The 13,571-nt window shown below is 37.6% G+C and overlaps 1 protein-coding gene across 10 annotated transcripts in view; it reads left to right on the forward strand.

Moving 5' to 3' along the window:
- The window catches only part of NAV3 (neuron navigator 3), an 850,488-nt gene that overhangs the window by 255,795 nt on the left and 581,122 nt on the right, over positions 1–13,571 (forward strand). The window lies entirely within an intron of this gene.

The following is a 13,571-nucleotide window of genomic DNA, read 5'->3' on the forward strand; positions in this document are numbered from 1 at the left end:
GGCAACTGTGAGCTTTGGTTTGCCTCTTCATGTGTGATGTCTAAGGAACTAATGGAAAATATCAAGAAAGGACTGTGCTAATATATATTTTTAAATGGTCCTAGAGAGCTTCTGAGTAGGAAGCTGGGAATTGAATACTGAGGGTTGCGTTTCAACCTCATTTTTCTACCTTTTTAGAAACTCTTACCTGCTAAACTGTTGCACTGTTGTGAGAGCACTTATCAGAAGGGTCAGGGATGGTGCCCAGGAGAGAAAGCCTGCTCATAATGAAATATATTCTCTTTTGTGGTGCCTTTCATTGAATCCATTAGTACAGGAGATGTGTGCAGGGACCCACTGGCTAAGGCACGAAAGCAAGGAATAGTGAGATAATAGAAAGAAGATTTTTAGCTAGAACTGGATGTAAGGGGCATGATTAAGGTTTGTTTTTACATCTGTCTCAGAAATTATTTACTACTCACTTTGTACTCCCAGAAGACACCTAGCTCTTTCACAGTTTTAGAGGTAAGAAATTTAGAAGAGGCCATAAAGAGTCAACAGCTTATTAATTTGTTCTGATCTTATGACCAGTGCCACTGGATTGGGGGCTACACGGATCCCTTTGCATCAATCCAGGCAGAAATGGATGGATTATTTGTGCCAGTTTGGTTCCTTCATTGAATTTACCTTCAGTATAAGTAAATCTCAGAAAACACTAAGTACTATAAAATCTAAGATGCCTGGTCAGTTTTCAGTTCATTGTGGGTATAAATTTCTGCACAAATAAGTGTGTTACCAAGAATGCTGTTGGTGTTTTAAACGGTCGGCATTTTCTTTTTGCTGTTGTTAGCACTAAGGGTGTTAATCCGAAAGAGTTGGCAAGCTAAGTTTCCGTCTAAAGCATGCCCTTCAATTTCTTAACTACTGAGGAGCCTTTAATCCTTTTTCTCTATTCACATTTTTAAAATGTCCTTCACACTGATGGTAATTTGCGTACTGTATTAGGCTAGTGAAGAGTGTGAATGAAAAATATTGCCTGCCATATCATTAAAAACGGATGTTGCAGCCATCAAGCCATCACATTGTAGCTGCCCCAACAGTGAGCCCTGAGGGAACTCAGGATAGAAACAGGATGCCTACCATCAGCCACTGCAACTACCCCTGAAGATGCACCCTGAGGAGACTCAGGTTGAGAAAGCATAGGATGCTGGCCCCAGATAGCTGAGGTGCATATCAAAGGAATGAGTTCAGTGAGCCCTGACTCTTGCATCTTCCCATACATAGAAAAGCACTAAATTCCTTAACTTGAGGTATCTGGTTTTCTTTAATTAACAGTAACCTTTTGATGTTTTGACTGCCTGGTCTTTGTTGCAAAAAAGTCTTCAGTTTCGTCCGCCCGAATAAAACAGAATTCTCAACTTTTAGGTTGTTCATTATTTTTCAGTTGACAAGAGGGAAGTGGGTTAGGTAAGCAATTAATACTACAGAGTTCTGATTTTTGATAGAAGCCCTGCTTTTCTGGCAAGAAAGCAAAGTACCTCTACAAGTGCTATCCTTTCACTTCCCAAATAAGAGATATTTTTGCAAACACAGAATGGATTGCAAGCTAAAGCATGGAATGAAATGGAAGGGAATGAATTTTAAAAGTCATTTGGAAAATTTCTTGAATGGAACTTTAAATGATGGTCTGTAATGATGCTTAGCTGCCCAGGCCAATTCACAAAGGACTGTTTAGCACATAAAGAATATAAAAGTTTAGACAAACTATGAGGATCCATGATTCTGTGGAAAAAATATAAAAAAAACAGCTTGGTGTTGTGGTACAAGAGGATCCCTATTTCCCTGTAGCTTTACCTTCTAGTTGGTAGGGAGATGGGGGAGGAATGAACATTTTCACTGAGCAGTATCAAGGTGGAAAATGGGGTTCTAATGATCTCCTGGCCACCCAATTGGTGTAGGCATTTGCAGTGAATAAGTCAGAAACTCAGATGTTGATTGATCAGTTGATCAATCCTTAAGATTTCAATTTGTTAAGTGTCAGCAGGAATACCTAGTCTAATGACAGATTTGTGAGTTTGTATTAAGGAGAAAAATGAAATGTAGCATCATAAATCTTTATAGACTAAGCTTTGGGCACAGCCCTGACACCACACAATTGCCAGTAGAGATTATAAGATCATTCATGTAATTACTTTAAGTGTTTGTAGTCCTTTGTGATGAATTAATTTAACAGGCACAGTGTTTTACATCAGTGAAATAAAATGCATCAATTCTAACTCACAACTTGAAAATACAGAGGTGAAACATTTTTCTGGTATTACTGAAAAATGTGTCCTTTTCACAGTTTGACATATGTATGGTAGACATTCAAAGCAAGCTGTGTTTAACTGGCTTGAATATAGGCTCCTATTTTGTACTCTGCACAACCGATTTCTTGTTCAGTATATAAATAGTTCACTAGCTTTTGTTCTTAATTTAAAATCTGTGGATTTGTACTTATTTTGCTCTGCTTCTAAGTAGAAAGTTTTAGGATGCTGAGCATGAGAGTTTGTGAATATGTGTTTTACTGTAATGAGTAGGTAAATGTCAGGGAAGAGATCATTTGTGGAGTACTTGCTATATACCACGCACATGCTTGGTCCTTTCTGGTTTATTAAGAAAGTACCTTCTTACAAAGATAAAGACTGCTTTTACCTCTTTAAGATATTCGGTCCTGTAAACGTTAATGATCGGTTCCTCAAGAATATATATACTAAAAGATACATACACACACTATTATTCAAAATTAAAGGGTTCAAAATTGTGTGTGAATTCTCTTGGACTTCTTTTAAGTAATGCCTCATCACCTCACTAAGTCTGAACATAGGAAAACATACTTGAAAGTTAAAAAGCTATCATCTCCACAGATCCTATATTGAAGTGCTCTTCATTATGGATAAACCAGAAATGTGGCTCTTATAGGAATTGAGAATACTTCTAAGAATTTCAAATCAACTTGGATTAGTGCAGGACTAGGTGGAATTCAGTTGTCTTTTTGATTCCTGTGATTTTTATCAGTAGACCTTTCAGTTAGTATTGGCCCATAATCCTCCTCTTGGCATTCAGCTTCTGGAATGTCCCAGATGGGAGAATTATGATGGCATCGAAAAGCTCCTGAATGCCCATAATGAGGTGTTTATTTTTGGAAACTTTACCTTTTGACCCTTGTTTGCTCATTGATGCCAGCGAAGTTGGTATATTGCTTTCCACTAATTGTATTGCTTTGTGGAATTATTTCTGCAAAAGCTCCTGGAACAGTGAAAGCCCTAAGGTACAAATGTCACTTCTGTATAATTACTTGTGACCTTGAACTGAAAAGCACAGCTCAGTAGATTTCACTGTCAGTCTAATTGCAGCAGTTTGCTGTCCAGACAGCCCTGGGACACTGCTTTATTGCTCCATGAATATTTTGTATATTAAACCAAACAATTTGTCATAGTCAACAATTTACTAGGTACTGCTAAAAAGGGTAGCAGGATACACATTTTGAAATTATGGCAGTGACATACAATAAATATACAGTGACCTGTTGGAATTATTTTGTTCCTCTGTTCTCTAAACCAGAAAGGGATGAGCAGTATTATTGTATATATGCGGAGGTACTTACTTTTATGGAAATGTCCAAGATGAATGCCATCTCAGTTTGTCACTTCCTAAAATCATGTCTTTTACATGTTAGCATTATTTTCACACTGCCATGCAAAAAAACTCAAGAAAAATTCCAACACATCATGTCTTTCTTTCTAAGAGATGACACTTATTTCAGAAGTGACATACTCCAGGTGTAGTGAGTCAGAGTGTTTAAGATGTGGAAAATCATGGAAAATGAGAGCAATGATTGTGTTTATTAATAGAAAAGGGAATACTGATGGAGCAAGCCTATTATTTTCAGGGCAGCCCCTGTGATGTTGTGGACTTAAAATCAAGTTTAAGTGGGGAGTTAGAGAAACCATCATCTGTAAGTGACAGTGAGTGTTTCATCACTGTCTATCCGCATAGACTAGTTTTGGTTCTTTTTTTTTTTTTTCTGTTGACATCATGCAGAAGTATGATCCAGGTGTGTGTATCTGTATATGACTGTGTTGGGCTACTCTAATAATTTTACTGAAAAATCTTACCCACTTATGGTTGCCACTGCTTTATAGAGTAAAACTACTTTATCAATTTAAAGCTAGCCTAATATTTATTTTTATTTTTTTTTAGTGTGCTGATTCTTTTAATTTAGACTACATTTGTTGCATTTTCTTGCAGTGATGGTAAAACAACATCTTATACGAGCTAAGAATTGTAGTGGGATTATTCTCACAGGTGTTGAGGACTACTTGAAATTATGTTGGAGACTGATGAAAGATCTGTCTTCTTAAGATAAAATACAAAGATAAATCGCTATAGAAGAGAGGCTTAGGATAGATTCAGCCCTTCATTCTCTGATATTCTTGAAGGTTGGACTCATTACACGGTGCTTTATCTTTATAAATCTGCCTGACTTCTTTTTTGTTAGTGTGTACAATATATGTTAAAAGGACCATGAGGGAGGATGAGGTTTCTGAAGCAAAACCACATCGTTTATTAATCCTCCAGTCCTGAAGCATGAGCGCTAATAGGAATGGATTGTCTGGGGGTTTCAACGAAATTGACTAGTCATCTCGTTACTGATTATTCAAACTCTTAATTTTTGAAATATAGTTGACCCTTTATTAATACCTGGTTTGAACTGTGTGGGTCGGCTTACATACAGATTTTTTTCAGTGAATATGTACTACAGTACACGGTCCATGGTTGGTTGAAACCTCAGACTCAGAACCTCAGATACAGAGGGCGAGTGGAAAATTATAGGTGGATTTTTGACTGCGAGGGGATCAATGCCCCTAACTTTTGTGTATTCAAGGGACAACTGTACATTGAGCAGCCATTTTGCACTGTTATTATATAAATCTGGAATACAGGTATGGGCACAAATATGAATATCAGGTTCACTAAGAAACTAGTACTGGCATTGTGGCACATTGTGATGCCGATTAAGACTGCCCGTAATTTCTTCCTCTGCCCCTTCGTCTTTTATAAAAAGGATGCTATAAACAGCCGTCTCTAAGCCACTTGACCTGGAGTTCTCTAAGGATGAATTAGATAAGGTGAGCTCTTTTTCTGCTCAGAAGTGATTCTAGAAGCTTCTCTTTCAAATCTGAACTTGGATAGAACCTCCTTTAAAACTTCCTCTATTATATCATTCATGTTCCTCAAATAGACTTCTGAAAGTTTGTATGGCCACTGGCCTTTTTGCTTCTGACTACATGTATTTTCAGTGTAAACAGACTTGGGATAACAGAAAGAGCTGGAAATAGATAAAAGTAAACATTGTATTGAACCATGCTTCATGGTTCGTCTCATTTGTTGTAAACTAGACCATGTTCTTTTTCCTGATTGGTGGATTTAAAACATCAACAGATATAATGACCACATAATCTGCATATAAATAAAGAGACAAAATAGACAAGTCTGAAATACATGATACTTGAGTTATATATGTTTTGAACATTTTGAAGGCAGAATTATATATAAAGTGTTATTATGGTTATTAGTTGTCATAAATTATGATCTCAGTATTAATACAAACATATAAGGTTTAGTAAATTTTAATTCCTGTTTTTTCATAAATACCTTCCTCTGTCTTGATATTAGCACGTGAGTTATTCAAGCTTTTGTTATTTCATGGCGGAATGACTGAGACTAATCTTTTTCTAAAATATATTGAAAAAATATGTACACATACAATGTAGAAAACTTGTACTACGCTAATGCACTGATTTGTTCTCACCTTTTTATACATATATCATTATATTTTAAACATATATTTATACCTATTATATATAAATACATAACTTTTAAAAGCAAATTTTATAATATTTGCTGCCCTGCCTTGAATGGCCAATCATATCATTGTTAGTTTCTCTTTAAGATTCTGTTTCTAAAGGGGCTGGGACTGTTCACCATTTGACTGTAGAAATATATACATTTGAACATAGCACAATAATTTTAAGACAATAGTTCAACCATGTCCATTTGCCTCTCTTAAGGTTCCAGATGAGTATAAACATGAGGACTGAGATTCCAGAAAGCTTATTACCCTGAGGTAGCCACGTGGGTAAGAACCTGTGAATGCATGAATACATACCATTAAAGAAGGCTGAGTATCAAAATCAGGAAAACAGATTTATTCCTCATTTCCAAAGACCATAGATTTGAGGCTTATCACAAAATCAGAATACAAGCTGGCACTAGAATGGAGTGGGGAGCAACAACAAATGTGTTAGCAGAGAAGAGTCAGAGGGGTTGAGAGTGGGCTGAGCTGCTTGATTCGTGTCTATGGATAGCACGCTACCTGCTCATGAGTAGGGCCACCTGATTTAATAGCACTAGGGCCAGGTGGACAGAACTTTTTGTGTTTTCCTTCCATGAAGACTGACGAAATGTTTCCAAGACTGCTGATATTCAGTGAGGATGCAATGCCTGGGATAAGAGTTACCCGAAACAAAGCAGATTTAATAATAGGTGGTGAAAGCAGTGGACATAAGAAATTCTGTTAATTTTATATGCAAATTTGGAAAAATCGCATGAGAAATAAGCAAGAAATCAACATCTTTCCTCTTCAAAGTGTTCTGAGGGGTAGCCGCAGCAGCTTTCTCATCTGGGAGCATGTAAGGAATGCAGTCTCAGACCCCACGCTAAACCTGCGGAATCAGAATGTGCATTTGTAACAAGACCTGCAGGTGATTCTGATGCACAGCAGTATTTGAGAAGCACTGCCCTAGAGACCGTGTCTGAGAGGTCCTCAGTGGGATTAAGGACCTACTGTTGTCATAAGATGCCCTTTATTCTCTGTCTTCTGGTTCTAATCTCCCGTCCTGACTTCCCTCCCATATTTCCTGGAATCGTCAGCCAAATCAACTCCTTGCATTTGAATCATTGTTGCTGGTCTGCTCTGTGGAAACCTAAACTAAGACATTCTATATCGAGAGTTCTGGGCTAGCGTTTGGCTCTGTGTTAACACAGCTGCTTGGAATTTAAATTTTTCCAGAATTCTTTTATCCTTTTTATTCATTCCCATTGTACTCTTGGACGTCCCCAGTGTACACCCAGATAGATGATCGCATCAACACTTGCACAGTATGGCTGGCCCTGACTTACACACCCTCAGTTGACAGGGGACCCATTCACAGGACAGCTGCTGCCTCCTCCCACTGTCACCCCATTGTTGATGGTCTCTGCAGCTGAAATTGTCCCAAGCAGTTGCTGAGGAAGCTGCTAGCACCTTTTCCCATCTCCTGCTATTACCCGATTTACTAAAAAGCAAACCAAACACAATTAGGAATCATTCATTGAATCTGGTGCTTGGGATTTGAGGTGAGATTTTATGTGAAGTCTTCCTATTCACTCCTCTCTACCTCTGAGTTTCCCTGCTGAGGAAGCTAAATATACACAAAACAGTGGTAAATGGGAACAAAGGAATAGCATTATAAAAAGAGTGTATATATATATAAATGCTTCTAAACTGTCCTGAAAGTAGATCATCTCTGAGAAGATGTGGTACCTTAGGTCCAGAAGCCAAATCTGGGTTTTCTAGTCCTGCAAAGCTAGAATCACTGCTCCACTGAGAAGACCTGAATATACTAACCAAGTTACTTGTGTGGATGATGTTGGACAGAGAGAGACTTCCCAAAGAGGAGGGCCCTGTTAGGTGAGCTTCCCACAAATGAGCAGTACAACAGGAAGAATGTTGAGGCTCCTGACCCTACCTTGAGCAGAAAAAAACACTGCCCAGTAATAAAACATGGCCCACTATTTCACTCATGACTTGACCAGTAGGCTAGCAACGTCTTTGGTAAGGTCTAGTAAAAAGTAGTGTAAGGAATAGTTAGGAGCAAAGGATCTAGAATGACTGCCTGAGTTTGATTCTTGGCTTTGGCACGTTGTCAAATTACTCAGCTCCTGTCTTCTACTTTTCTCTTTTGTGTTATTTCTTAAAATGGGAGTAGTGAAAATAATCATATACAAAGCATCTGGAACAGTGCCTCCCACGCAGAAACTCTCAATAACTGGTGGCTGTTGGGGGTGAACTAAGGAGTTGAACATGGTCCCTCCTCTGGGGACAGAGGCAGAATGTGAGCCAAAGGGCAGGAATGTTACTACCCTCTCATCGTTTGACTTCCTCTGAAGCCTTGGAAGAGCTGATGTCGAATGACTTCCGGGTTAGCTGCAATCACGGCAGCCCATCTTAGACTTCTCTCTCCCATCTGCATTTAACAAACAGTTTAGACACTCTTAACGCCAGAGTCCCCAAAAGGTGAAGGGCTTCTTTATTTGGGAATGGGAACAAAACGCGTGTGCGCGCGCGCACGCACACATACACACACACACACACACACACACACACACACACACACGAAGAGGTGGAAGTGGAGCTTATCAGTCAGTCTTCAGTTCTCCACACCAGCCCTAGGGTAGAATTACCCTGTGGGTCCCAGTGTTCTTTCCTGATTTCTATTAGTCTTGGTATTAGTAGTTCATCTGAGGCCAGGGCTCAGTTTGCCTGTTTCCTGAAGAGAGAGAGAGAATAGTTGGTGCTCAGGATATTTCATTCTAAAATATGGATCAGGGTCAGCCATATGTGACTAGAGCTCAACCCTAGAGCCCGTCAGAAGAAAGTCTGTGAGTTCAAAGGCTTTATTTCCCTTAGGATGACGAATTATTAAACCAAAATACTTTCTGGCCATGGCATGGTGACAAGTACAAAGTTACCCTTAATTCATGGTACATTTTAAATAAAAATTTACCTTCTAAATTCTAAACATTAGTATGGATTTTATTTCAATTTCAAAGAGTAAAAGAACATTGAACATAGGGAAAATTCTCAATACGTCAACTAACTCAGGATTTATCCCTCTCATTTCCAAAGTGAGATTGAGAACATAAAAATTGTATATCACAAAGATATGTGATAAAGCAAACGTAGTAAAATGTTAATTGTAGAGTCTAGTGGTAGGTATACAGGTGTTCACTGTAAAATTATTTCAACTTTTCTGTATGTTTGAAAATACATACAAAACAACATGGGGGGGATATGTTTATGAGATGTAATGCTTGTTTTCAGTGTATTTACAGTCTAGTGGCATATTTATAACTTTTCTGCCTTACTTCCCCAAGTTTGATCCTTCTCTTCGGTGTAACTTGGGGATCAAGAGAGCTTAGAGGATTTTAGAGGAGTTAAGGGAGACTGCTGTTATTAGTCTTTTTAGCGGCACTAGGTAGTTTTTTCCATTCTCCTGGGATTCTAAGCAGCATTTGTTACATGATATGTATGGGAAACACACAGTTTTCAACAAGGGACTTAAAAATCAGATTTAGGACTCCATCCCATACGTATGGAGTTTTCCTTGACTTAGAGATAAATTTTATATATTCGATCATTTGTATGTTTCATAGAGGGGCACGATTATTGTGCTCCAATTTGAGTCTGGAAATGTCAGTTCCAATCATTAATGCAATAAAAATAAATACCTTTTTATCATGTTTGGAATCATCCTCTATGATCAGTTTTTCGTATTTTGTAGAGTAAACTCCATTATAAATGCTTCTCAACACATATTTCACTGGACAGTGTAGTTGGTTAAAGTACATTAAAATGTGCAATATTATATTGCCTGTTTAGAAGCTATTTCTTGTAAGCATTTTTGCATAATGGTAAAATAGTTCATTAGTGCCCAATGGGTGCAATTCTTGGCTAAGAATTTTCTACAGTGTATTCAGAAGGCTTTACATATTGCTTGATGCCTTCCAGTTAACTAACTAGGTTTTGAAAAGTAATTGTGTCAGAGAGAGAGAGATGGAGGTTAGTAGATTCAGGTTAGTAATGCTGCCCTTAGTTGTATTATGTGTTTTATTTTAGCATAATATTTTGTTTAAAGGCGGAAATTATCAATTTATGAATTGTACACAGATTTGAATGATACAGTATTTCGGTTGAATTCAGTGTGCATTTGTGTATTTATGGAGTGCCGACTAGTGCCCTGTGGTAGGTAACGGTAATACACTTTACTGTGTTAACTGCATTACTAATGAGTTTATCCATTTATGTCCATCACATTCCTTTTGCATAATGAAGTGAGTTAGGCTCCAAACTAATATTTGAATAGCAACCTCTATTTCACAAAACACTTTTCCTTGCATTTCTATCCACGCTTGCAGCTCAGTGGAGCTGTAGGTTAGATATTCTTTATGTCCATTCTTGTGAAGGACTTGCCCAAGGTCAGAGAACTCGCCAGGTTGCATCTTTCTTTTTTGCTTAGTGGTCTATGATTTTATTTAAAATTTTTATCTACCTATGTTTAGCATGTTTTCTATGTTCATGGAAATTACATATCACATATTTTCTCTTCTTTCTTAAAAACATTTATTAATGCTTTATTAAAAATCTGTTTGGGGCTTCCCTGGTGGTGCAGTGGTTAAGAATCCGCCTGCCAATGCAGGGCACACGGGTTCGAGCCCTGGTCCGGGAAGATCCCACATGCTGCGGAGCAACTAAGCCCGTGAGCCACAACTACTGAGCCACTAGAGAAAGCCCACGCCTGGCAACGAAGACCCAATGCAGCCAAAAATAAATAATAATAAATAAAATAAATATATATAAAAAAAATCTGTTTGAAGGATATAAATCTACAAAAGCCTTTCAAGTTTTCTATTCAACTTTTCTGATATATGAGTCTGAGTATGATATACTTTCTTTGAGCAAATATTTTTCAAAAGCTACCTCCAAAACGACTTGGAAAAGATGTCAAAAATGAGAATCCAGATATGGGAAACTGCAGTTCTTTGTTGGCATTCAACCTGGTTTGGTCACATTAGACTTGTCACATTTGGGAACTTAGATTCAAGGTTCTCTACCTTATTAAAGGTGACAGGTTTCATTAAATCACATTAGGAAGCTTCATTTAGTTGTTGGAAAATATGTTGTAAGGAACACAGGTCATGTTTAAATTTGATGGGCTACACAGAGAAAAATCATCAGTCCGCACAGGTAGGGCCACACTCTATCTCAGCTTCTCAGTTTTGCTGTCCTCATCAGCCACCGGATAATGCACAAAGCTTGGCTACCTGGTCTCCTGGCTGTGCCAGTGACACATGTGAGGACACACAGGTATAAGAGCCGCCTTGCTCTCCTGTAGTGAAGCAGGATGTTCTGTTGGACCCCATTCACATTCAGAATGAATGCTCACCCTGGTGGAAATGAACGGGAAGTAGGGCCCATCCCAGAGGTAAGATTGCTGGCCATTTCCAGGCATAGTCACATCATTTTTGAGGGGATATTAAAAAGTAAAATAAAATGGATTTGTGCCCATCTTTAGACCTAATTTACTGTATGTTTGATTTGTCTGATGCAAAATGAAGATGAGCATAGTGTACTATATAAATGGCCCTTTTGATTTTCTACTTTGGCAATATTCTTTTTTTGGGGGGTTTTCTTTTAATTATTTTTTTGATATTTTTTTCAATGGTTCTCTGGCTACAGGTGTCACATTTTCCTAATGTTTGTGTTTTCAACAAATGCTAATAATAGCTGTAGCGTACTAATCAAAATGTGCCTATTCAGTTCTGAGGCAAGGCTGCCTCTTCTTAAGAAGGTGATGGAAACTTCATGAATTTTCCTGATTGCTTTTCATGTTTTGCTGCTGGTAGTTAATTTTATACTTTATATTTTTCATTAAAATTAGATGTTCTCCTTTGAAACCCTTACCAGCTCCTTGATTAAACAACCGTGTTAGGTACAATGTAGAAGTTTTACCTTATGCTATCTCAGTAAGACGGACCTCTATCTTTTAACAGTTGCTGGTATTGGCAAATCGTAATGTTTGCAAATAACAGATAAACAACACCTTGCGTCTACATGTATTCTCTAATGAACACTGGGAAAGGATTTAAACTTTAAAAACAATGTGAATTTTGTAATTAATGTCTTAGTCTGCTTCACTCTGTAAAATATTTTTATATAATTATGAACTGATGCAGTGATTTCCACATTACTTCGGGAGAAAAGTACAAAACAATGTTAAATAAAAACTGTGCCTTAATATTTCTGTAGCACTTGCCATTTATAAAATGTCTTTCATAGCCATCATCAGGTACTAAATTAGTGGTCCAGCCTAATATATGACACTAAGAGTATTCATGAGTGTAACAATGATTTTTTTTAAATGCACAGTGCCTCCAGATTTATCATTTGCCTTCCTAAAACCCTTCAGTGACTTTCCAGTGCATTCAGAGTACAATCCGAACTCCTTAACGTGGCCTACGGAGCCCTGCGTGATCTTATTTTCATTCCCCCCTCCAATCTTGTCTCCAAGCTACAGTGTTCCGTGTTCCTCCTTTTCAGGTCACATACATATACTCACTTCCCAAGTAGTAGCTGGTGTCAGGGACACTGCATCACACCTGTTTGCAAGGTCTCTCCTCTCCAGGCACTTACCCTTAGACATCAGCCACCATTTTTTTTCTACTGTCAAATGCAATGTGCTTGATTATACTCTCTTTACCTGGATAGTGGGCTTCTAGTAAAACTTCCTTGGACCTTAGAATCAATTTCAATGACTTCAAGGTAATTTCCAACAACTCTCTTGCTGGGGAAGAGAAAACACAGAAATGAAAAATAATTATTCTCTGATGAGCCATACTACTGTATAAAATACATGATGTCATTAGGTTTGTTGATTTCTTTACCTCTGAAATATTATGCATGTCCATTCTCAAAAACTTGCTGTAATGTTATTTTGTAATTTACGCTGACCATCAGTTTCTTTTACATGAATTCTATTCTGTAAGGTCTTATAACATCGATTGGCCAAAATTATTAAGATTTTTTTTCCTGGAAGAAAGACTTTATTGCTAGTGCTTAGGAGAGCACTTTCCCAGGTAAGAAAATGTAATCAGCCCTTTTTGTGCTAGTTTTATATGACTAGATTCTTTCCGATATTCAGAAAGACTAGGGGTCCATTAGCACACACTGCTGTTTTATTTTTTTCTCAGAGATAATGGGCTTTCATACTCTTGTTTACAAACATAATTAAAAATAGGCTTTTGTAGAGAGGAACTTAATTTTAACAGAATGTTGGTTAACTGAAGTGTTATTTAGTTTTTTCTAAAAGTCTTAGAGAGCACCTGACAAAAGTTTAAGATTATTTCCAAGAGCAAGTAAAGCTAGCACAACTATTGCAAAATAGAAACCAGAGCTTAGAAAAGCTTTGAATACTTTGTGCTTACTAATACAGTATTCATTAGCCACTGTAGATATTACAATTTAAATTAATTAAAATTAAATAATTCGGTTCTTCAGTTGCACTAGCCATATTTTAAGTGCTTAATCATTACCTGTGGCTAGTGGCTACCATATTGGACAGCACACATATACAGCATTTTCATCATTGCAGAAAGTTCTGTTAGACATCACTGCTGAAATGTTGTCCTGGTTAAAATGCAATGGATAATGGGATATTAGGGGAGTCAGA

This window comes from Eschrichtius robustus, chromosome 13 (assembly GCF_028021215.1).
Source record: "Eschrichtius robustus isolate mEscRob2 chromosome 13, mEscRob2.pri, whole genome shotgun sequence".
NCBI lineage: Eukaryota > Metazoa > Chordata > Mammalia > Artiodactyla > Eschrichtiidae > Eschrichtius > Eschrichtius robustus.